Consider the following 24,632-nt stretch of genomic DNA (forward strand, 5'->3'; position numbering starts at 1 on the left):
GGACCTCCCCAAGAGGCACTGAAACCTGTGATTCCCTTATTTATGCCCCCACCCCATCAAAACTTCCACAAAAACATTTGCAGAACTAGTCGAGAGACCAGAGGTCAACAGAGAAAGCCTAGTGGTCAGCTCTCCTCTGGGTGCTCAGGGTCTGTGCACTCAGGCCAGAACACAGGGGCACAGAAACCTGAATCCTTCAGCACAGGGTAGTGGGAGACAATGGATGACATTGTAGCCTGAGGCGGCTGAACCTGAGAACCCTGGGGACCTGGCCACATCTCTCTAATCGGATCCAAAAAGGCGCATTCCTTCGGTCCCCCCAGGTTGCCGCAAATTCCTCGGGCTTATTAAGCAGGTAAGAGCCGTCTTTTTGATATGAAAACAACAGGCTGTGTGCCCGGGCTGGGCTGAGACCTAACAGAAAATAAAAAGTCAGCAACGCAAAGCCTATCACCTCGAACGCACATCTGGAAAGCATTTTCTATTGATATAAAAATGGATGTGTGTATAATACATATGTGTATTTATGAATCTGCTGTATTAATCACAAAGGCCACGGGAGAAAGGGCCATTCTTACCCCCAAGCCGCCCCCGTGATGAGTTTTTTTGGATGACTTTGGAGTTTACTTATTCCGATCGAAGCCAAAAGCTGGGCGAGGGACCGTTCCTGCGCACACCCGCGCCTCCACCAACCGCGGTTTCCGAAACCCCAACAAAGCCAAGGTCTGTTTCTTTTCCCCTAGTGCCGTGGAGCAGATGCATCCAAAAACAGAAGATTCTAGCCTGTTCTACAAGAGCTCTGGCTCCACTGAAAGCCAGATTTCTTCCAAACAAACAAACAAACAAGCTGGAGATATGGCTCAGTCGCTAGAGTGCTTGTGTCACGTGTACAAGGTCCTGGGTTCAATCCCCAGCACCAAAAAATAAAAAAACCCTTCTTTGTGTAAGAGAGCTAGTTGGTTTGCATGGCTTCATTATGGCAGGAATTAGCCTGAGAAGACGGTGGCGGGAAATCAAGGGTTGGCCATGAAGTTGTAAGTCACACAAAGTCACTGCAAAGCTCCTGCAGGCCCCATGATCTGGGTGATGGGTGACGACGGAGTGTAGCGGGGTCTGCTCTCCCAGAGAATCATGTGCCATGACAAGAACATCATCTTTCAGATGGTCATAAAATATACCATGTGACACCTGAGAAGTTCTGCTTGGCGGAGGCAAGGTGTCCTTCAGGACTGTCTCAGGCCAGGCGTGGTGGCACACACCTGTAATCTCAACCTCTCAGGAGGCTGAGGCTGGAGGATTGCAAATTCAAGGCCAGCCTCAGCCACTTAACAAGGCCCTAAGCAACTGGTTAAGATGCTGTCTCAAAATAAAATATTTTAAAAAGGACTGGGGATGTGGCTCAGTAGTTAAGTGCCCCTGCATTCAACTCCCTGGTACCAAAAACAAAAACAAAAAAAAAAAATGAACTGAAATTCAGTGGAGTTACTTGGAATGTTCAATTCTCCAACAGCATGCTCTGGGGTGGAACTAAGTATGACCACCGTGAAAATACCTGAAATTCACTCCGGGATTGTGGAAGAAGCAAGCAGGTAAGACCTTATAGAGATAGGCAATTGTTCTTCAGTGTAATAAAGATGATTGAGCCGTGCATGGTGGCACACTCTTACAAACCCAGAGACTCAGGAGGCTGAGGCAGGAGGATTGCAAGTTTAAGGCTAGCCTCAGCAATTTAGCAAGACCCTGTCTTAAAATTTAAAAAGATAAATTAAAAGGCTGGGGATGTGGCTTAGTGGTAGACTGCCCCAGGTTCAATCCTCAGTATCACAATAAATAAATAAATAAACAAACAGACAGATAATGTAATGTATGGAGATGCCATGTAACCAGACATGTCTACATATCATGAATATAGCAAAATCATAGCCACAAATATTCATGGATTTTTTTAAAGAGAGAGGGAGAGAGAGAGAGAGAGAGAGCATTTTTTTAATATTTATTTATTTTTTTTAGTTATCGGCGGACACAACATCTTTGTTTGTATGTGGTGCTGAGGATCGAACCCAGGCCACACGCATGCCAGGCGAGCATGCTACCTCTTGAGCCACATCCCCAGCCCCTCATGGATTTTTTTTTAATCAAACTTCTCCTGTAAATATTTGGCATGTTTGGGTGAAGCACAGCAAGTAGTTATTTAAAGAAAGCTTGTTATATTAGTCAGGATGGGCCAGGGTTTGCTACAGTAACAAACAATCCCAACATAATTGTGGATTAAATTAACAATTTTTTATGTCTTCCTTTCTACGCATTCTGTTTTGGAACTAGCTGTGGATTCTGCTTGGCACTGTCTTCATTCAGAGACACGGGCTGAGAATGAGAAGTCAGTATTGGGAACGTTGTGGGTCACTATAACAAAGGAGAATAGAGAGTACCATCAAGTTTTCATTCAGAAGTAAGACACATCCCACTGGCCTTTCACATGTCAACCACACCAGCACTTTCAGAAACTGGGAAGGAGGGGAAATGGGAAGTTTTGAGTGAACATTGCTAATCTTACAAAAAAATTTTAAAATATCAAGATTTTCCAAGAAGGTAAGACTGTAATAAGAATACTTTCTCATGCTTACAAAATTGTTTCCAGTTTACAAAGCACATTTATCAACACCATTGCATTTTAAACCTCAGAAAAATATTTCAACCTGGTACTTTCTGTATGTTGAAAAGAACAAAGCTAGCTCAACATTTTACTCAATAAAATATATTTTGAGCACCTAATGTTTTCCAGGTTCTGGGGTTATTACCCGTGCACAGGACAGTCAAGTTCCTGTGGGCTTGCAGCTTTCCTGTGTTCCTCAACACAGGTGAAACACCGAAAAATGAATCCATACAGGATACAGTGGTGACAAATAGACTCGGAGACACTCCCTGCATGATTCTGGCCCCTTGGGTTTCCAGTGCTACATAGCCCCCTCCACTGGAATGCAGGATGGGACGTGGGACTCGTTTCTCACCAATGGAACATGGGAACAGGAGGGGACGTCATTTCTGGGATTTTTTCTTTATGAAGTCTCTGTTGTCATCATCTTCTTCTGTTTCTTCTTCTCGTCCTCTTCCTCCTCCTCCTCCTTCTTTTAGACTCTCTTTCTAGCAGACTCACTGTAGAGACTTTCAAGAGACTGTCGACCTGTTTTTACAAGGGATGGCACCATTTTGTTCTCCCTTCTTTACACCTGAGACAGGTCAATTCCTTTACCTCCTCCTCAATGCTTGGTGTGAATAGTATTTTTCACCCGTTCAACTTTAAAGCATCGGGGCTGGGGCTGGGGCTTAGGGGTAGCACACTTGCCTGGCATGTGTGAAGCACTGGGTTCTATTCTCAGCACTGCATATAAATAAATAAATAAATAAAGGTCTATCAACAACTTAAAAAAATTTTTTTAAAGCATCAAAGTACAAGCTAATGAAGGTGAGGGGTACTAGAGCCACCATCTCAGAGGTGCCAAGTAACAGTGAGCAGGGGGCCTAAGGCTTTGGGAATTTTAGGGTACTGAGCCAGGTGTATTAGAGCAACACGAGCTGCTATAACAAAAAAAGCCAAAGAATTTTAGTGACTCAACACAACATGGATTTATTTTGTATGCTCACACAAAGGTCCAAGGTGGGTATTCCTACAGGTGATGATTCAAAGATTCAGGTGTGCTACATCCTGTGGACCTACCACCCCAGCATGACCTCCCAATCATCTGCAGCTGAACACTGCCCAGGGGAGGAGAGCTGGAAGAAGCCTTTTTTCAGGCTCTGGCCCAGTCACATCTGCTCCTATTGCATGAGTGAGAGCCAGCTATAAGGCCAGGAAACACTGTCCCTGACTGTGCAATCCCCTCCGAGGGACAACTCCCCAGAATGGAAATGGTGAGAGGTCACACACTGTTGGGCACCTGGCCATCTCTCCCACACCCAGGCTTATCTTGCATGGGCTGCATGGATGCAGACCTCAGCCCAGGAGGACGGAGGGACGACCTGTCGTTGACTTCCTGAGGGATCCCTCCTTGAGACCCCAGGGCTGAGCCCACCCAGATTCGCCTAGATGCCACTAATTGCCACATTGCTTTCCCATGACAGGCTAAGGTCAGCCTCCCCATATCCTGTTGACCCCCTGAGACCTTTCAATTCTCCCCAACAACTCTAGGGGCTTCACCATGATTTTACTACTCTGGACAGAACCAGTTCTTGGGACCCAACATATTTTATTAGCATTATTGATTCACAGGAAAACGGGCGGGCTGTAAGTCCCGCAAGGCTGGGCATGAATTCATGTTTTGGTAAGAGCAAACAGGGGGAGTTCTTCCAGACGAGGAGATTTCCAGGTCTTTGAACATGTGAAGTTGTCTAACCGTGGAAATAATAAGAGCAACCATCACTAACCTGGTCCTCGGGGGTATCCAGCCGTCGGTGGGCATCTTGAATATTTCTCACCGTGATGATGTATCATTAAAAACCAACATCCTGGAGTGGAAAAACTCACCCAGCCTGATAGATGGACTTCCCTAAGGTCACTTGGCCATGGGCTGGGCCAACATTTGAGCCTGGGCCACCTTATTTCAAAGCCATATCTTGCGTCTCTTCCTCTGAGTAACCAGGCGTCGTGGGAATTAACTCAGCCCTCCCTGAGAACACGAGCCAACCGCTTGCCCATGAACTTGTAAGGGCACTGGGGAAATGGAGGCCTGTTTCCGTTTGGGGTGTGTCTTTTTGGTGTCTCACCTCAGCGGCGGAGGGTGAACTGGGGATTAAGTGGACAATTTTTTTTTTTCCCTAGAGGGAGAGTGACTGAGGTACAACAATTGGAATAGGTATGGTCTCTACCAGGACCGGGAGGAACTAAAGTCTCAGGTGACACCTCAAAGGGCTTGGGGATATAAACAATGCCCTTGTGGATCCTACGAGAGCCACTTACATATCCCAGATAGAAGAAGCTTGGGATGCACGTCTCCAACTAGCCTGACCCAATACATCTCCAGAGGAAAAGCCACCTGAAATCCACTGGAGGAGGGTGAGGTCCCTGGGATGTCCCCCTGTGGATGGGCCCATGAAGAGTCAAAGGAAATGGTCCTCCAGATGCATCCATTGCTCTCTGATCCATGAGGTGGTCAGATCCATGCATTTCCCCCGCCCTCCAGATTTCCTACAAGAGAGGGCGGCTGAGAGAGGGTGGAGTCGGTGAAAGATGAGTTACCATAGCACGGAGCTCAGCAGCCAGCAGGTGCGGGGAGCTCTCCTGCAGAATAACGATAGCGATGACCAGGACTCCTCCAGTTGTGAAGGTCTGCAGTGCTTTAAACACAAGGTGCTTGGCACACGTTTCTTCATTCAAGGCAATAACACTGCGAAGCAGGTACCCCTGTTGAATCTATGCTGATACCTCTCTTGGTGGATGAAGGGACCATGCCCAAGGTCACAGAGCCACTAGGAGGCAGAACTTGGTAGGACTTCAACTCAGAGATGTCAACAGATCAAGCCTCTGCCATTTCTGTTTACATTGGGGTGGTTGGAATTTTATTGAAATTGCCTGTACCCAGAAAACTGGTTTGCACTGGGTAAGCACCCTGTGATGGCCCAGAGGAGAGAAATCTCAACAGATATCAACTCCGAAGAAAGGAAATAGACGGCCTCGGTTTTGCCACTCCCTGTTTTCATGCATGTGGCCCGAGTGGCTCCACTAGCATCCAGCTTTCAGCCCAGGTCAGTCTGAGCCTCGAATCTTTTGCACTAGATCCATCAGGGCCTCTGCTAACATTTGTTCAGACTTGGATTTTGCATTCTTGAAAAATCAGGCATCAGCCTCACAGAAGGTTCTTTGAAAGGGGCGTGTCAGTCGGGCACAGTGGCGCACAACTGTAATCCCAGCAGCCTGGGAGGCTGAGGCAGGAGGATCACGAGCTCAAAGCCAGCCTCAGAAATTTAATGAGGCTCTAAGCAACTTAGGAGATCCTGTCTCGAAATAAAAACTAAAAAGGGCTGGGGATGTGGCTCAGTGGTGAAGCACCCCAGGTTCAATCCCTATTCACCTTCCACTCCTCTCTCTCTTCATCCATTAATCCTCTCCTGAGTCTAACCCGCTATTATCATCCTCTATAAAATCATATATTCCAATTACATATTTCAAGTCCAGAATTTCCCTTTGATTCTTTTTTTCTAAAATAGGTTTCAGTTCTCTTTGGATGTTCTACACCTTCTTAATAATTTTAAAAACATATTAACCATTAAAGTCCCTGTCAGATAACCCTCCCCATTTGGATGATATGGATTTGTTTTCCCAACTGAAAACTTCACTATTTTTTTTTTAATATTGTTTTTTTAGTTGCAGGTGGACACAATCCCTTTATTTTATTTGTATGTGGTGCTGAGGATCGAACCCAGTGCCTCATGCCTGCCAGGCGAGCACTCTACCTCTGAGCCCCAGCCCCAGGTCCCCTGAAAACTTCACTATTTTAACCACATGTGTGCAACGCGTGTGTTCCTGTGGGTTTTCTGTCAATGGGTTCTTTTCTATTGAGCCTCATAGTTTTTGGTTGAATGGTGAACGGCAGGTGTGAACGACTTCTGAGGGACAGGCTGAGGGCCTTGAGGGCAGGTAGATGCCAAACTTACAACCTCAATGACAGGAACTGATTCCAAGCTTCTCTGGGCTTGTCTAATTCTGTCTGTTTTATACTTTTGTTGAGGGGTAGGTCATGGTACCAGGGATTGAACTAGGGGCACTCGAACACTGAGCCCCATCCCCAGCCCTATTCTGTATTTTATTTAGAGACAGGGTCTCACTGAGTGGCTTAGGGTCTCGCTTTGGCTGAGGCTGGCTTTGAACTCACGATCCTCCTGCCTCAGCCTCCCAAGCCTCTGGGATGACAGGTGTACACCACTGTACCCAGCTGTCCATCAACATTCCTAGTAAAAACAGCCAGACCTACTGATGTCCTTTCTCTCAGAAAGTGGGCCATGAGCAGAATGGAATCTCAGAGAAGTACATTTTTCTGAAAAAGAAATAAGGGAAATGGCTGGGATAGTGAAGTTAGAGCCATCGATAGACCCTGACCCTCCAAGGGGTAGCAGAAGTCACTTTGCCTATTTTGTTCTGCTCTGCATTAGGAAAGAGCTCTTCATTTCCCACGTAAAGTTGATACTTAAGCCTCGACATAAACCCGAAACTCGGGGCGTGTTCTGTTCCCATCTCTTTGCAGCCTCTGGAGCGCCCAGCTCCCAAAATCCTCTGAAAAAGAGAAACAGCTTTGCTCCAAGGCTGTCCAAACCACCTCCCAGCACCTTCTGTCCCTCTGCCACCAACTTGGAGGTGGCCCAGCCAGAGGCTCAGGGAGTGCCAATGACATCCTAGCACCACCCAGCTGGCTCCAGGGTCCTGGGAAAATCATGGAACTCCTGAGCACACTCATTCCCTGTTGTCAAAGCAGAAACAATAAAATCCACTTCCCCGGAGCCAGGAGAATTAATTACTTGAACGTTTATTAAGTGCTTTGAAGATGGATGTGTGAAGTGCTCACTTTTTCCCTTCCTAGCCTTCAGGTTTCCTATAAGCAGGACAAGAAGTCCGTAGGAGCCAAGTCCACAGCTTGCATGGAAAGTTCAGGACTTTTACTGAGGGCACGAGGAGCATATTAACTCTTACTTGAGTTTCCTTACATGAGGAAGAAAGTGAGTTTGCAGAAAGTCTCACCGAAAAGTCTGGGCTGCATTCCCTCCTATGGTGGGATGGAAGCGTTCACAGAGCTGTTTGCGTGTCTTCATTCATGAATCCAACCAGGAGTGATCCAGCACCTTCCAGGTGCCAGCGGTTCCTTGGGGCACTAGGGGAACAGCAATAATCAAAATGGCAAAAAAAATCCCTTCGTTACAGAATTCCTGTTCCAGTGGGAGGTGAGGAAGGACACGCATTTTCCATGCTCAAGAGCATGATCAAAGGTTCTACAAAGGACAATAATCAGGAAGGCAGACAAAGGCTGGGGGTGGTGGGGAGAAGTCCCAGTGGATGGATGGTGATCAGACAGGGCAGCCTTGGAGTAAAAACTTGGAAGGAAGGAGGAGCAGAGTTGTCCAGGGAGAAGAAAGCGCATGTGTGAAGGCACTGAGGCAGCCTCTGACCGAGAGAGGAGCGTGGAGGTCGGTGTGCCCAAAGGAGAGGAAATGAGGAGGAGAGTAAGGGAGATGAAGGGGATGGGGAATGGTGAGAAAGGGAGTTTACAAGTCACAGGAAACCATTAATAATTTGGCTTTCATTTGATTGTCTCATAAACCTACTGGAGGTGGGTGAGTGGGTGGGTGGACAGGTGGATGGATAAGTGAGTAGATGTTTGGATGAGTGGATGGATGGGTGGATGGATAACTGGGTGGAGAGATGAATGGATGGATGGATGGAGAGATGGAGAGATAGATGGATGGATGCATGCATGCATGCATGAATGCATGGGTGGATGGAGGGATGGAGAGATAGATGGAAGGATGGATGGATAGAGAGATGGAGAGATGGATGGATGGATGGATGCATGCATGCATGAATGCATGGGTGGACGGAGGGATGGAGAGATAGATGGAAGGATGGATGGATAGAGAGATGGAGAGATGGATGGATGGACAGATGGATGGATGGATGGTTGTATGGGTAGATGGATCAATTTTTTTAGAGAGAGAGAATTTTTTAATATGCATTTTTTAGTTTTTGGCGGACACAACATCTTTATTTGTATGTGGTTCTGAGGATTGAACCCACGGCTGCACGCATGCCAGGCGAGCACACTACCACTTGAGCTACATCCCCAGCCCCTGGATCAATATTTTTTCAGAACATTCAATATTCTTAGAATCAACCAACTGACTCTAATGGAGGACAAAAATTAATGTTTGGGACACTGAGTAGCTCGTGGACTCTACAAGAGATCTTCGAGTGGAGACATGACCCAGCGTCACTGACATTGCTGTGTAGGGGTCTTTCATCTGACCCTACAGATCTATTTTCCATCCTTCTCTGCCCATTCCTTTCCCAGGAGGGTGACCTGCATGACCTGGTTCAATGTTTTTTTCTTGCTCTGATAGGAAATCAGAGACAGGGCAGAGCGTGATGACAAAGTATTTAGCCCACCTTTGCCAGGTCACCACGGGTTGGGTGGGTGGATGGACAGACAGACGGGTGGATGGATGGGTAGATGGACAGATGGATGAATGGATGGATGGATGATGGATTGATGAATGGGTGGGTGGATGGATGGATGGATGGATGGAAGGATGGATGCAAGCATGCATCAGTGGATGGATGGATAGGTGGATGGATGGTTGGTTGGTTCTGATAGAGCAGGCAGGATCCTTGGTTGCAACCAACTAACCCCAATCAAGGCAAAAAATAAATGTCCAGGTACCTGGTGGCTCACAGAATTGTCAAGAAGGATAGCAGGCAAGAAACGAGGGAAGCCAGCCAGGTTACACAAGTGCAGGAATACGGCCCTGGCCTGGGTCCAGTGCCCCTGTCCCCATCACTACCACGGCCCACTGCCCCTGGAATAAATGCTTAGTGGTTTCAATGACCCTCTAAAGTGATCAGTCTTCTCTGGGTCAAGAACATATAATTGTCCCATCAGTAATCCCTTGACCTACCCCAGCTTCCAGCAATTGGAAAGTGTTAAGGTCTGTAAACAAGTAAAAAATAACACCTGGTATTTTGCCAGAGAAATGTTAGAGTTCGTAAACAAGTCTGGATGGTGCCTGGCAAAATGTCAGAGGGAGTGGTTTGAGAAGTAACAAAAGCGAGCCATTAAGTGTGGAGATTCCTTATTGGTTGATTGATGTATCTAGTCTATGCTAATTAAGATAAGCTGTGCAAAATGTATAAATAGCTCTGTTGTCCTACAATAAACGGCTCCCATTCCTGCTGTATCAACGTACACAAGTTATTCGTCACCCCCCAGCTATTTTGCTGCAGCCGGACTGCGGCAGGAAAGAGAACGTGTACCCGCTTCCTGGCTTATAAGAGAGGAGGACCTCTCTCCTCTTTTGCCATTTTCCTCACATAAGAAAGATTTAAATGTCGAATAGAAACACACACACACACACACACACACACACACACCAGAAAAGAGATACTAGGCCACATGGTAGCCCACCAAAGGTCAGCTTATTAAGCAGCTTTGGGAACAAATAGCCCTTTGAGGAGGATACGACAGTATTCTAAGACTCTTCTCTTGTCCAGCTTTCTTATGAATGCATGAGGAAAACACAAGAAATAGGCATTAAAGTTCAAATAAAACCAGCCAGGCATGCTGGCACCTGCTTGTAATCCCATGACTCAGGAGGCTGGGGCAGGATAATCCCAAATTTAAGGCCAGCCTCAGCAATTTAGTGGGACCCTGTCTCAAAATAAAATAAATTAGAACTGCTGGAGATGTATGGAGCTCACTGGTAAAGCCCACCTGAGTTCCACCCCCAAGATGGAAGAAAAAAAACAAAACAACCCAGGGTCCTGTTCAATCTCGGAGCTCTGTCAACACTGAGTTCTATCCGACCCACTTTGGACAAAGAGCCACTTAACAAAAATCGAACACAGGCTCTTGACTACAAGACTTCTTCAGAGCCTTTAAGACACTGATGATTTTAGTCAATCTTCAATAAGAACCTAGATGATGCCCTAAATCCTCAAAATATTAGACCAACCTCCCTTCTCACTTTTGAAATGGAGTGTCTATCACAATAAGAATTCCTTAGCATGCGCTTTAGAAAACTAATGATGATTCACCCATTTTACAGATGGAGAAACTGAGACCAAGAGAGAGAACAGGAACCTACCTAAGTTCATACATCAAACAGAGACAGGGACAAAAATCAGGAATTCCATCTCTTTCCAACATGCTGCATAGTAAGGAGGCCATTGTTAAATGACTTTGGAGCTCAGCTCCAAAAAATGAAAGGTTAATTAAAAAAAAAAAAAAAAGCTTTTAATTATCATTAGGTGTTATGGATGAAGTATCTGAGAAGTCACTTTTTTAAAACAATGAAATTTGGGGAAATTTCCAGCCATTTTTTTAATGCAATACAGACACGGCTGAGCTGTTGGCCTAAGCACGGCCCTTCTCTTGGATGGAATGAACGGTTTCTTGAAACTTGGCTACGGCCAAGTCATTTGAGAAGTCCATGCCCATCCCCTGCCATCAACCTCATTCCCAATGTCATTGCCATTAGCTCAGAGATTTGACCTCTCTCCCCTGCACCCCTGCACAGGGCCCAGGTCATTGACATTAGTCCTTGCCCAAAGGGCCTTGTTCAAGTTCAAGTGGGACTCTGCCATCCCATGTTACCACCAGACTGAAGGAAGGAATGTACTGGAGAATAGGGCCTGACAGGTCTCCGGCACGTCTCCCCTCCCAGGCACCCTCTGCCCAGCACCGGGAGCCTCTCCCCGTCTACCCATCTCCATCTCATGGATGTCACTCAGCCTGTGGCTGAGGCTCCAGATCTGCCCAGGACACACACTGAGGTCTTCACCTGGAGATCTCCGCTTGGCTGAGTGTCTCTCTTACATGCCGTCTCCTCCTTTCAGCTTTCCCATGGTGGATGGGTCAGCTCTTAGCAGAATCTACATTATGCTTATTCATTCATGAATCTGGGAACTCATCAAACACGGGCTGTGTACCGGTGGTATTCCAGATGACACTGAGGTCAACAGAGGCCACAGGCTCCAAATCTCATAGAATCAAAACCTGCTGGAGAGAAGAAGTCCAATCCGTGGGTGAGCAGCGAAACAGGATCCCTCAGTTTCCAAAAACCAAAGACCTCAGCAATCATGCAAACACAATCCAGCTTTCTAAACATGTCCCCAGAGACTCCTGGGGGGACCTGCAGAACAGAGCGGCTGGGCCTCAGAAGAGCTGACTTGGGCACCAGACTCTGAGTTTGGCTTGTGGCAGAGCCTGGGACAGATCCCTTGCTCCTTTGATGCCACAGTTCTTCCTCTAGGGCAGAAAATATCAAGGTTAATAATGTGGCCGATAAATCAACCGCAGGCTGGGTGGAGCGAGGGCCAGAGACTGTAATTAGTAAACTCTGCCTGTTGCCAGGATGAAAGGTCATTTAGGAAGGGATTAGAGCCATTAGGGCGGAGGCGTAGCCAGTGGCTGGAGAAGGCCTGAGGATCCCTCTACATGAAAGTGCCGTGGTGAAGGCAAGCCGTGACTCATCAGCACTGTCATTAGCCTTCCAATTACCAGCTCACCAGGCCTCCACTAGAACATGGCTCGTAAAAGCACCCTGCACTGCACCCCAAAAATATCCCAGGGTGAACTCCAAATGCAAATGGCCCCAGCTCCTGTTTGCCAAAGTCCTCCGCAGCAGCAATTCAGCACCTGCCGTGAGCCACACATGTCCCCCACGTGGAGTGCAATATACTGCTGTCGCTCAGAGCTAACTGCCCCACTTCTCAAGTCAAGAAGCTGAGGCCCAGAATGGAAAATGGATGGCTACTGCTTCTACAGAGGCAGGATTCAATCCCAGAGCTCCCAGTGCCCCTGACTAGTGTTCCCCAGCACACGCTGAATGTTCCAGTGAAGGATATAACCCAGATTACTGGGCAGCCACTGAGGTCAACAAAGAAAAATCACCTCTCAGGAATCTGGCCCTCATCTCATCCTTCCTCCCACGAAGGGGATCACCACCTCCTTTGTTGCTACAAGAACCTTCTGGATTCTGTCATCTGCAGAGACGGGCATCTTTCTCAAGACCCCCACGTGCATGGTGGGATTTCACCAACACTCAGAGGGACAGCATTGGGAGAATGTTTGAGGGATACAAAGAAAGCTGAGTCTTTGCAGAGATTCAGGAAACACTGTGGGTTTTCTTCCATCTTTAAAGCTCCCCAACTACAGACCCATGGGTCACCTGCCCCAAGGTGGCCAAAGACATTGGGGATGTTCCACAATAAGAGCCACGCCTACCTGGGATTTCAAGTACAATCTCCCAGATCTTAAGAATCCTGCCTTGGCGTCCCCAACGGTAGAAGGGGACAACCAACTTCCTTATGATGAAGAGCATGAGAAAACAACTCTCCTTGCTGAGAGCCATTAGCCAAGTAGGTATGACAATTTCCTTGGCAGCGTTCCCCATGTTGCTTAGAGGAAGGACTCGTGGAAATGGACTTGCCTTGGACATTTGCAGTGACATTGCATGTATGTTTGAGAAAGGTGACCCTGCTCAAGGACCAGGGTGGATCCGGGTTTAGGGAGGATCCTACTGGATTAGGGCGGTTCCAGGTTTAAGGTGTACCCTGCTGGGAATAGGGTGTATCCTGCTGCCTCAGGCATGCCACTTAGAAAGCCTCTCAGCAGCTTAGTGAGACCCTGTTTTAAAATAAAAGAGAAAAAGGCTGCAAATGTAGCTCGGTGGTAAAGCTCCTCTTGGTTCAATACCTGGTACCCCCACTCCCCATCCTCCATCTCCCCGCTATTAGAATGGCAATTTTTCCCTCGATTTCCTCCCGGTCAGAGTGTCTGTGTCCCCACCCCTTCACATGTGTGTTTAAACCAGGCCACATCGTTTCCTCCTGACCCACAAGTGTCAGGAGTCCCTGGGCCGCCTCTTCCTATGTCTTTTCTCCATCTATAAAATAGGATTAATGATAGTCCCCAAGGACAGAGTCGGGTTTCATGAGCTGAAGAGACAGAGGTACTTTGAGATCTCTTCAAAAGGGTGGAGCCGCACCTGCTGGCTTCCTGAAGAACATGGGCCTTCTCACTTGCAGGGACCCAGAAGTAGCAAAGGACAGGCGAACCGCCCCCACCCCGGGGGGCCGAAGCCTGCACGGGCCTTGGAAAGGGCCGAGATCCCAGAGTTGCAGGCCAAATGGGAGGACGGGACAACGCACACGCTTTACCTCCGGGTCACTGGGTCCAGTGCAGCCTGGCAGATCTCAACTGAAAGTTACTGCCATCTGCTCCGTGACCTCAATCCATTTGCTCCCATGCACATGGAAACTGGCAGCCCCAGGGGGCAGGCTGGCACCGACCACGGCTGAAAATGGGTCACTCTCCTGAGCCCCAAGGCCTGGCCTGAGCCCTGGAGTAGGGAGTGGGGCAGCAGAGAGGGGCCTGGGAACCACCTCGAATAGGAGCTGTACTAGTGAAAGTCATCCTCTAAGAAGCTTCCAGAATCTCCGCCATTCCTCAGCTCAGGATCCCAGCAGGGCGCCCCCTTCCGGTTCTGTGTCACACCCCCATTCACAGCCACTGGACGCCCGATAAACCAAAGCGGAGCATCCTGGGTCAGGACCACGGACTGACAGCTGTTGTTAAGGACTCCCGTGAGCCGAGCCAGGTGCGGTGGTGCACGCCCATCGCCCCAGCTACCTGGGAGGGTGAGCAGGAGGATCACACGTTCTCAAGGCCAGCCCAGGCGACTTAGCGAGACCCTGTCCTGAAAGAAAAAAAAAATTTAGAAGGCTGAGGATGTGGCTCAGGGTGGAGGGCCCCTGGGACCCATCCCCAGGATGGAAAAAATGATAATGTTTTGGAGCTGGATGGTGGGGACTTCTGCAGGACGACGTGCCCTTCAAGGTGGTTAATACAGCTTTTGCTGTGAGCCTAAAACTCCTATAGAAAATGAAGCCAAATAAATGGTGCAATTCATTGAGAGCTTTCTCAAGGGAAAAGTGAGCATTTATTTCCTTGGGACCCAGCATGTCTTCTTTTAGATGTCTTTCCAGAGAAAGTGCCACCTGTGTCCCCAGGGAGACAGGACGGGGAGCTTAACCACAGCAATAACGAGTGGGAAACTCCACTGGGGAAGAGCCAATAAATGAGGGGTGTTCATTTGATCGAAGGCTAGACAGCAAGGAGAACTCCATAGAGCTCTGTGATCGCTATGGAAATATGTCAGGAAGATGGGTAAGCAAAAAAAAAAAAAAAAAAGAAAAAGAAAGAATTCAATGGGTTGCGGCCTTGTATATACAATATGGATCGACTTGTGCAAAAAAACCACTAACACACAGGATCTTTTTCTGTGCGGGGTGTGTCTGTGCATGCGCACAGTCAGTTCTGCTCCGGTGCTTGTTTTGAAAACATAAATTTGTTCCATTGTGATTGATCTATTAGGGACCCACTTGAGCATGACCAGATGCAGTGTTTGCTTATGCCTGATGCTACCCACAAGAAACCAGGGGCAGCGAGGGCAGGACACTGCACCCGGCTCACCCGCGCCACACAGATGGAGGCCGAGCAAACACCTCTGCGTCTACCAGATGCCACCCACGGCCACGCCTCCCGTGAGCCACCCTCCTCCACATCTGGTGCCACCACGTTCTGATTGCAACCACCGTCCCCAAGAACCCATCCGCACCACCTCCACGAGCAAACCCAGGACTTCCTAAAAAACATGCATGGTTTATTTTGATTGTTGTAGTTGTTGGTTTATTTGTATTTGTTTTTAGTCCTGGGGGTTGAACTCAAGGGTGCTTCACCACTGAGCCACATGCCCAGCCCTTTTTTATTGATTGATTGATTGATGGATTGATTTTATTTAGATACAGAGTCTCGCTAAGTTGCTTAGGGCCTCGCTAACTTGCTGAGGCTGGCCTCGAACTTGCGAATCCTCCCACCTCCGCCTCCCCAGTGGATCAAAGGCGTGCCCCATATTGATTAAAGTATCTGCAGAGCTCTTAACCATCTCGTGCTTCCGTTTGGAGGACCTTCCTATTTTTCACGTGTCACTGATGAAGGTTTGAAGTGTTGTCCCTGCCTTATTCTTCCCATGCACCCTGGGGCTTTTAATGTTCGACTGTCGTCATTTGGGTCATCGTATCAGAAAGGACTACCTGCACCTTTTCTCTCAAGTTCATCATAAACTCTCACGCACACACGTTACTGCGCACGCACAGGCTGCCCGGGAGGGTGTGGAACAGCCCATTTGCCACCACTTGTGGAACAATGCGGCTCCCAGCAAAGCGTGATCCTGGCTGGCTGACACGGGTCGGTTGGCTGATTGATTGGCGAGAGCACAGTGCCCCACCCAGAGGCCCTAATAGGAGACCAGAGTCAGGAGGGCGCCATAAATAACACGTTAACGACATGGCTGTTCCCTGGCCCAGGAATGCGGCCGGCTCTGCCGCGCTCTGCGCCTTTGAATGCGCCATGAAACTAGATCCTGCCTGTCCTCAGCCGGGGAGGTGCCCGGCACATCCACACGGTGGGAGAAGCGTGGAGACCGAGGCTGCAGGACAGCCCGAGCCGGGCCCCCTTCCGTTGGCCACCCGCCGATGCCCCTGGGCCCCTGCCAGCTGCTCCCGGAGCGGGGCCGGGGAGGGGCGAGCCCGGCTGCGTGCTGGCTGCAGGGCCCGGGGACAATCTTGGCAGGGCTGTGTGGGAAGCCTGCACAGCACCTGCCCCTGGGTGCGTGGGGGCTGACCGGCTCTGCAAGGGCCCGAAGTGATCCGCAGACGTGCCCTGGGCCCCTGCCACCGTTTTCAGCAGCCATCAGAGTAATGACCCGCATCTGCTGCGCTGATGAGTGGGCGCGTCCAGGGACCAGGGTTCCAGCCACGCGTGCTTCCAGGGCCGCTGCAAAGCCAGAGGAAGGAAAGGCAGCCCCAGCCAGCTCTGTCCCTGCCAAGGGGACCCAGGAGCTCCGTGTCCTCTCCCAGGAACATCCGGCCCACCCACTGGCAGCAACCTCAAGATCCAGCCAGTGTCTCTTTCAGCGGGGATCCTCGGCTGACCCCAGCTCTCCCACCTCCGCCCCTGCATGGGGGACAGAAGCCCTTCCCATCGTCTCCTCCGTGCCCAGCTGGCTTCTTGGCATCGCCTGGGCTCCCCCAAGGAAACTCAAGGAGATGGGAGGCGAGACAAGGCCTTCTCCCTGTGGGACAGCCGAGCTGGGAAAATCCAAGGACCCACAACCCAGGAGGGACCTCAGAGGGCCCCCGGTGTCATCATGGTCTGCGCTGCTTCTCCCTGCTGGGGCACCTGATAATACTCTGGGGACTTCCTAACTGTACACACAGCCCTCAATGAGCTCAGCATAGAGCTAGTGTGAGAGCTCGCTGCTCCGTCCTGGGTGACCACCCAGAGAAATAAACACACGTCCAGGGGCTGGGGACCTAGTTCAGTGGCAGAGAGCTTGCCTGGCGTGTGTGAGGCCCTGGGTTCGATCCGCAGCACCACACACACATGCACACACACACACACACACACAGTCCACACTGAAATGTGGACACAAATTTATGGTACTCCCACAGGCCACATCCTCCCAACAGGTAAATGTGTTCAATGCCACTAGACTTCGTGCTTTAAAATGTTTAATTTTATGTTAAAGGAATCTCACCTGCCTAAAAGAGAAAATTCCACTATTTCAAATCTCTCTCCCTCAAACTTCCTAGACCCTCCAATAAAGCACCAAAGTCACAGCTTTCTTTTCTTTCACAGTTAGGGAAACGGAGACCCAGAGAAGAAACAGAAAAAACCTCCACTCACAGATATGGAGCTAGAGCCAGGGTCTGCAGTCTCCCTGGGCTTCCTGTAGGGATGATTTGTTTGTTTGTTGTTTGTTTGTTTGCACTGCTGGGGATTAAACTCGGGGTCTCACGCAGGCCAGGCACATGCTCTACCACTGAGCTGCACCCCCCAGCCCTTTGTACTTTGAGACAGGATCTAAGTTTCCCAGACCAGCCTCACCTCAGACATGAGATCCTCCTGCCTCAGCCTCCCGAGTAGCTGGAATTACAGGTGCGCACCACTACATCCAGCTCCTTTGTTCTTTTGACCCCTCTCCTTGACATTTCTCAGGCTGTGTCCTACTTCCAGCCAGACATGTCCCCTGCACATCTCCCTCCTTCTGAACCTATGTCCCCACAGACAAAATTAGAGGCCCCAGCAAGAAGCGATCCCTATCCTATGATTTGGGATAATACTGGATGAGCATTCATTGTTATTCTAATAGCTATTCTATCTTAAAACGCACTAGGAAAAAAATGCAGTGAGCAAAATAAAGATCACAGCGTGTGAACATAATTGCCATCGTTTTAAAAATTTTTTATTATTAATGCTTGCTCCCCCCAAGCCCCCATAATTCTTGCATTGGCCACACAAAAGCCGGAGGGATTTGTCTGTATCTTTCCTTGGCAAGGAAATCTCACGCATGCACTCCTTAAAATAGAAGTTCCTTTTTTCTTAAGTGAGTCCATTTAGAGGAAAATATCAAGCGAGTAATCCGCCAGGTGGTGGGATCATGGAAACAGGAGTTAGGAAGGAACGTGACCGGCTGAAGTTCAGGACTGGCTGAGTGGCAACTGTGACATTCTGCGATCCCGTGACGCGCTCTGGGCTTCCCCTGCTCCTCGTGAGGCTATTGAATGTCCCAGCCTAAAACACACCATGGGCAACCGGCAGCCAGGCAGGGGGCACTGGCCAAGGGCCATCCCGGGAAACACGGAGACCACCCTGGGCTCTGTCACTGCCTTGTCACCAAAACCCGGCTCTAGCCGCCTGCTTCCTCTTTACCTCCCAGGACACTGTGATACACCCCCTTGCCAGGGCCCAGCCAGGTCCCTGCTGAGAAGGGACTTCGGAAGGATGTAGGTGTCATCTACATTGAAACCTTGCCGGGAAAGAGTCCTTAATTGAAACCCAGGGGCATACCTCTCCGATGGTGGAATTTGAGGCCTTGTGACAGGTGGTAGGGGGGACATTTTTGGGCGGCGGGGAACTTGCCAACATCTTGGGAGCGAGCACACCCCCAAGGCAGCTGCTGAGTCCCACATTTGGAGAAGCACGTGGTTCCCTTTCTGGGTAAATTCATGTCGGGGTGGACCAGTGCTGGCCACCAGTTCCCGGAGCCTGCTGAGGTCCCTTAAGTTCGGCCAGGAGCCCAATGTTAGCAGAATAAAGGCAGGTTTGGGAACCCAGAGCCGAGGCCGGCCTGTTGTTTACCAGCTGTGTGGCCGCGGGTGAGCTTCTTCACCTCTCTGGGCCTCAGGCTCCTTACCTTCAAGCTGGAATGAGTAACTCCAACCATACCGGCCATCCAGCAGGGTTCTGGTTGGGAACACTCATGATTCATGCTGATGGGTGCTAGATAAGCTGTGACTTTGTTTTTTTGTTTGTTTTTGTTTTTGTTTTGTAATGGGGATTGACGGCAGGGGCACTTGACCACTGAGCTACATCTGTAACCCTTTTTATTTTTAACTTTGAGACAGGTTCTCACTAAATTGCTTAACAGCCTTGTAAGGTTGCTTGAGGCTGGCCTTCAACTTGTAATCCTCCTACCTCAGCCTCCTGAGTCGCTGAGATTACAGGCATGTACCATCATGCATGGCCGGAGACTTCTTTTAAAGAAAATGTGAATTCCCTTTTGGACATAGCCCATGGAACAATAGCTTGGAAACTAAGAGATAGCCCAATAAAATATAGTGTGTGTGTGTGTGTGTGTGTGTGTGTGTGTGTGTGTGTGTATTTGGTGGGGCAAGGGATAGGAAAATGAAGGGAGTAGGAAAGAGAAGAAAGAAGTTTTCCAAACACATTTTGTATCCTTTTGATTACTGAATCCGGTAACATTGTGCCTTTGCTCTAAAATTACCTTTAAGCCAGGCACAGTGGCACACGCCGGTAATCCCAGTGTCTCAGGAGGCTGAGGCAGGAGGATGGCAAGTTGGAGGCCAACCTCAGCAATTTCTCAAGACTCAAGATAAATAAAAATAAGAAGGGCTGGAGGATGTAGCCTTGTGGTAAAGTGCCCATGAGTTCAATCCCCAATGCCAAAAATAAAATAAAAATCACGTTGAGAATACATGTCGTGGAGGAGAATAAACTCATGCCGACCTCAGTTCTCTCCCCTGACCACACGCATTTTCTTGTACCTTCTCTAATGGCAGTTGGTAAGGGGCCCAAGGGAGAGGCAGAGAGGAGGGTGACTTGCCACCACCAGTGATAACAAGCCTCTGGCCTTCAGCGGACCCCAGCCAGCCCCGCGCCAGGGCAAATGAATCTGCTTCCTGTGGCTTCCCACCCTCCCCCTCTCCCCCACCACCCCCACCCCCCTCCATGTTTGGGGACTCTGGGTCTGTCATAACATTGTGTCTGTTTATCTGAAATATTTCCACTCAAAACGCTTGTTTGTTCAAGCCGACTGACATGTTGATGTAGCTCCTGACGGCTGAGTGACTCTGATTGAAGTAAAATATAAAGTAAACACATTTGCATACAGTGGGTACACAGCCCGGGTCTCAGGAGGCCAGGGGGAAAGAAGGAGATTGGAATCGGGAATTTCTTACCTTCCACCACCCCCACCCCCAAAGTCCCTCCCATTTCCCCCCCACTCCCAGCTCTCTGCTCCTGGAATGTCTCAGGGGTCACAGGGTCGGCCTACCCCTGGGTTCTAGAAACTTCCTTTCTAGTTTCTACCTGATCTTCTCCCTTCCTGAGCTGGTGCGTGTCAGAGCCTGAGGAATTGTTGGAGGAGACCTCTGAGAGCCAGGGCCCGAGGGAATCCAAACACAGGCGTTCTGGATCTGGATGTGGATCTGGGCGGTCCCCAGCCCCTCGGGATGACCTCTGGGGGCTTCCCAAGCTCTGAGGGCCCCGGAAGGCTCAGCTGCAGGCTCAGCCTGGCTCATTCACTCCCCTCTGGCCTGAGGAATCGGAGTTCGACTTCCTCACGGCTTCGACGTGCAGAAAGGAATCAGAAAGGAGCAGGAAGTCCAGGGATGGCCGGTGCCTCCTCCATGGTCCACCTCTCCCCGCATCCTCGCCAACACCACCTTCCCCGCCGCTCCCACAGACCCACGGGACCTGGGTCTCCGGAAGGCCCCATTGCCAAATGCTCCTGGAATCCAGTGATTCTCAAAGTGTGGTCCCTGGAGAAGTGACCTGAGGGAGGTGCAGGGTGGGACCCAAGACTCTGCATTCCTCACCCGAGGACCACACTTTGAGGTCCCAGGTTGTCCAGCACCCCCACCCCACCCCGCCACCAAGCTGCTCTCTACCTGGATGCAACCAGCTTCTGACATGGCTGTTGGCAGGCTTTTCTTCTTGGTCACCAAGACCTGGGATTCCCACCAACCAGGCCTCACTCCTCTGTCCCTATTTCCATACCCTGTCAAGAACCCCAGGGCAGAAGCTCGGCATTTCCCTAGAGAAACCTGACACCGCCCGGGACTGACAGTGACGCTCAGGCAGATGTGTCTGCACAGGGTGGACAGGTGACCACGAGGCCCAGCCGGCCTCCAGGGAGCAGGGCCACCGTCACGGCTTGCCTCTGGACATGGAATGTCCGGCAGACGCCCTCCTGCTCCCCGGGCCTCCCCTCGCCAGCGGGGCTGCATCCCACGGAGCCCGAGGAGCCAGTCCCAAGCAGCACGGGTGACCAAGGGCTGCTCTCAGCCACTGCCTGGCTGGTAAACCTATCCTCCAGGACAGTGGTGACAGGGCAGTCCTGGACCCTGGGAGAGAAGGGACAGTAAGGGAGGAGTGAGCTACTTTCGATCATGGATTAGAGGATGCATCAGAATGGACAGTCACACCCCTGACCTCGTCCCTTGCTCCCTGAACCCCAAACGCCTTTCCCGGTCTCCTCTACGTGACGAACTCCTGTGTGGGAATCAGCATCCCCTCCTCATCACACCTGGCACAGGTACAAAGCCTTCCACGTGACACAGACTCCCAGGGTTTTGCACGGGTTAACTCACATCAGTGCCGTTGGGGACTAGGGTCAGCCCTCTCTAGAGCTGGGAGAGCAGAGCTAGGATCTGAACCCAGGTGGCTTGCACTTACGAGACAGTCCTTGAAGCCTCAGTGCAAAGCATTGTCTCCTCTGTGAGGTCCTCCATGGTGACCCAGTCTCAGATGCACAGGTGGTCCCGTGGGTTCCCAGAGCACCCTGTGTGTTACCCATTACAGCCCTTTCTACGCTATCGACTTTGTGCCTCAGGGCCTTTGCACTTACCAATTGCTCCCACCTGAAATGTTCTTCCCCAATAACTCTCGGGGTCTCCACTGCATTCAGGTCTGCATTAGTTTCCCACAGCTGCTTTAACACATTACCGCCAACACAGTGGCCTGAAACAACACAAATGTGTTGTCTTACAGTTTTGGAGGCTGAAAAGTTTTAAATGGGGTTGATCAAGCTGTTTCTTTGAGAGGCTTTGGGGACATTTGGATTTTTGGCCTCTCCCACTGTCTGGAGGCCGTGGCCCCACATCCCTCAGGCCCCTACTTCCATCCTCATATCCCTTGTTTCCAACCCTGATCTTCCTGCCTGGACTCACAGGAGACCCCTTCCAAGATGCCAGGTCCACCGGGATAATCCAGGATGATGTCCCCACCTCGCGATCCTTAATTGAGTCACATCTCAAAGGTCCCTTTCACCATCTAAAGAACCAGACAGGTTCTGGGATTAAGAAACCCACTTTGCTGAGGAACCCCAGAGGCTTCTGAGCAGAGCACCATGAACAGGCAAGAGAAGGAACAGGGGTGAGGGGACCAGGCCCTGGTGACCTGTCTGTCCTCGATTCCTTCTCTGCCCAGCTCATCTCTGCGGTGGGTCAGGACCATGTACCTCCGATGGGGCCATTCCTATCCCAGGAGGGAAATGAAGTCTCCCCAGAGGAGTCACAGGGTTCTTCTCTGCTCCCAAATTCCCACCAAACTTATTCCACGCCCCCCACGTCAGGGTTGGTGCCTGGAAAATACTGCAAAGGAAATGAGGGTGGGGGTGGGGCCCGGGCACCTGCCTGGCACGTGCGGGGCCCTGGGTCCGATCCTCAGCACCCCGTAAAATAAAGAAACAAAGGCATTGTGTCCATCCACAAGTAAAACTAAAGAATAAAAGTATAATTAAAGACCATCTTCTTAAAAAAATAAAAATCAGGATGGGAAAAGAAATAATGTGGTGGGAATTTGCCTCCCGAGCCTCCGGGGCTGCAGGCGTGTGCCACCGCTCCCGGCTCCCCGTGCTCCTCCTTCACCTCCCCACATTTTCTCAGCTGCAGCCATCGGGAGCATCTGGGGACTGCAGCTTTCCTGCCCCATGTTCTGCAGGGGGCCCAGGGGCGTCCCCCGGCCTCTACCCACTCAATGTCCGCAGTCCTTCCAGTTGTGACGATCAAAAATGTCACTGCGTCTTACCAAATCTTATCCGGGGGACAAAAATCATTCCCCAACTGAGAATCCCTGCCTGGTCCAAAACGCGACCTCACGGCCAACCCGTTGTGACAGCCACGGGAAAGGTCCCCAGATCCCCACACCCGGCTGGCTGCTCTACATCCCTCAGTTCCTGGCAGTCAGTGGAGACCACGTGAGACATTGCAGCCCATGAACTTCAGCAGTGCTGTGTCAGTTCCCTGGCAGATCCTCCCACCTCTCTCTCCTGCTGTCCTGGTGACGGAGGAGGCCAAGGGCTTCACAGAGCAAGTGGACAAAATGCAGCACTTCCCTCAGGCCGAATCCCTGAGTGACCGCATGGAGCAGAGCCTCCACCGATCTGTGATGGAGAAATAAAGGACTGGGGGTGTAGCTCCATGGTTAGTGCTTGCCACACATGTATGAAGCCCTGGGTTCCATGTCCAGTACTGAAAATAAAATAAAATAAAAAGCTTTTTCCATTTTAAAAACAAGTAGAAAAAAAAACGCATCTGGGCTCCCCAGAGCTTCCAATACCCAGTATCCTCATGCCAGTCCCATGCCCACAGCTCAATCATATGCAGAAAAAAAAAAAAAAGGATGTATCAGTCCATTCAGGCTGTTATAACAAAATGTACTAAATCACGTGGTTCATAAACCACAGGAATTTCTTTCTCACGGTTCTGCAGCCCGGGACTTCCAAAATCAGGTTGCTACTAGGAAGGGCTCCCTTCCAATCTGCAGGCTGCTGTTTGTGTCCACACGTGACAGATGGGACAAAAAAAAAAAAAAGTCTCCTCTTTTAAAAGGGCACTAATCCGTTTTACAAGGGCTCCATCCTCATTGTCCCCCAAGACCCCACCTCGTAGAACCTTCCCATTAGGGATTGAGTTTCAACATATGAAGTTGTGGAGTGGCGGGTGGGGAGGGGGCACAAATATTTAAAGCAGAGCAGAAGAAGAAGGAGCAGAGAGCCCCCCTCCTGCCTGCCTTGGCCCAGGACTCAAGCTCTTCCAAGGGCACTCTGGGTTCAGCCAAGGCCCAAGCACAATTCCCTGCAGCACTTCATTCCACCCTAATGCAATTACATGTGTGTGCTCCCAGGGATGGGGAGAGGGCATGGTTTTGATTTATTTACCCTCGGCTTCTCAGGATGCAGTGGGGAAGCTGCGTTTGATGTCGGAGCTATTTTGCAAAAAGGCTTCACGATCCCCGGTTCACTTGGGTAACGAGAAACCAAGGTTGGCTCAGACTAATTGTCTTAGAAAAAAAACAAAACCCTCTGCAGAGAAGGAGGTCCCAACCCAGAACTCGCCCACAGAACACGTTCCTTCCTTCAAGGAGGCAGGAGATAAGGGCCTGATTCCTGGGACCCGGGGCTTCCCACAAAATTCAGAAACACACCTACTTCAAAGAAAAATCTCAGCGGCATTGTGGCCGGGAGGAATGGAGGAAGACAGAAGAATGGAGAGAAACCACTTTTCTCAA

This window comes from Urocitellus parryii, chromosome 3 (assembly GCF_045843805.1).
Source record: "Urocitellus parryii isolate mUroPar1 chromosome 3, mUroPar1.hap1, whole genome shotgun sequence".
NCBI classification, from domain to species: domain Eukaryota; kingdom Metazoa; phylum Chordata; class Mammalia; order Rodentia; family Sciuridae; genus Urocitellus; species Urocitellus parryii.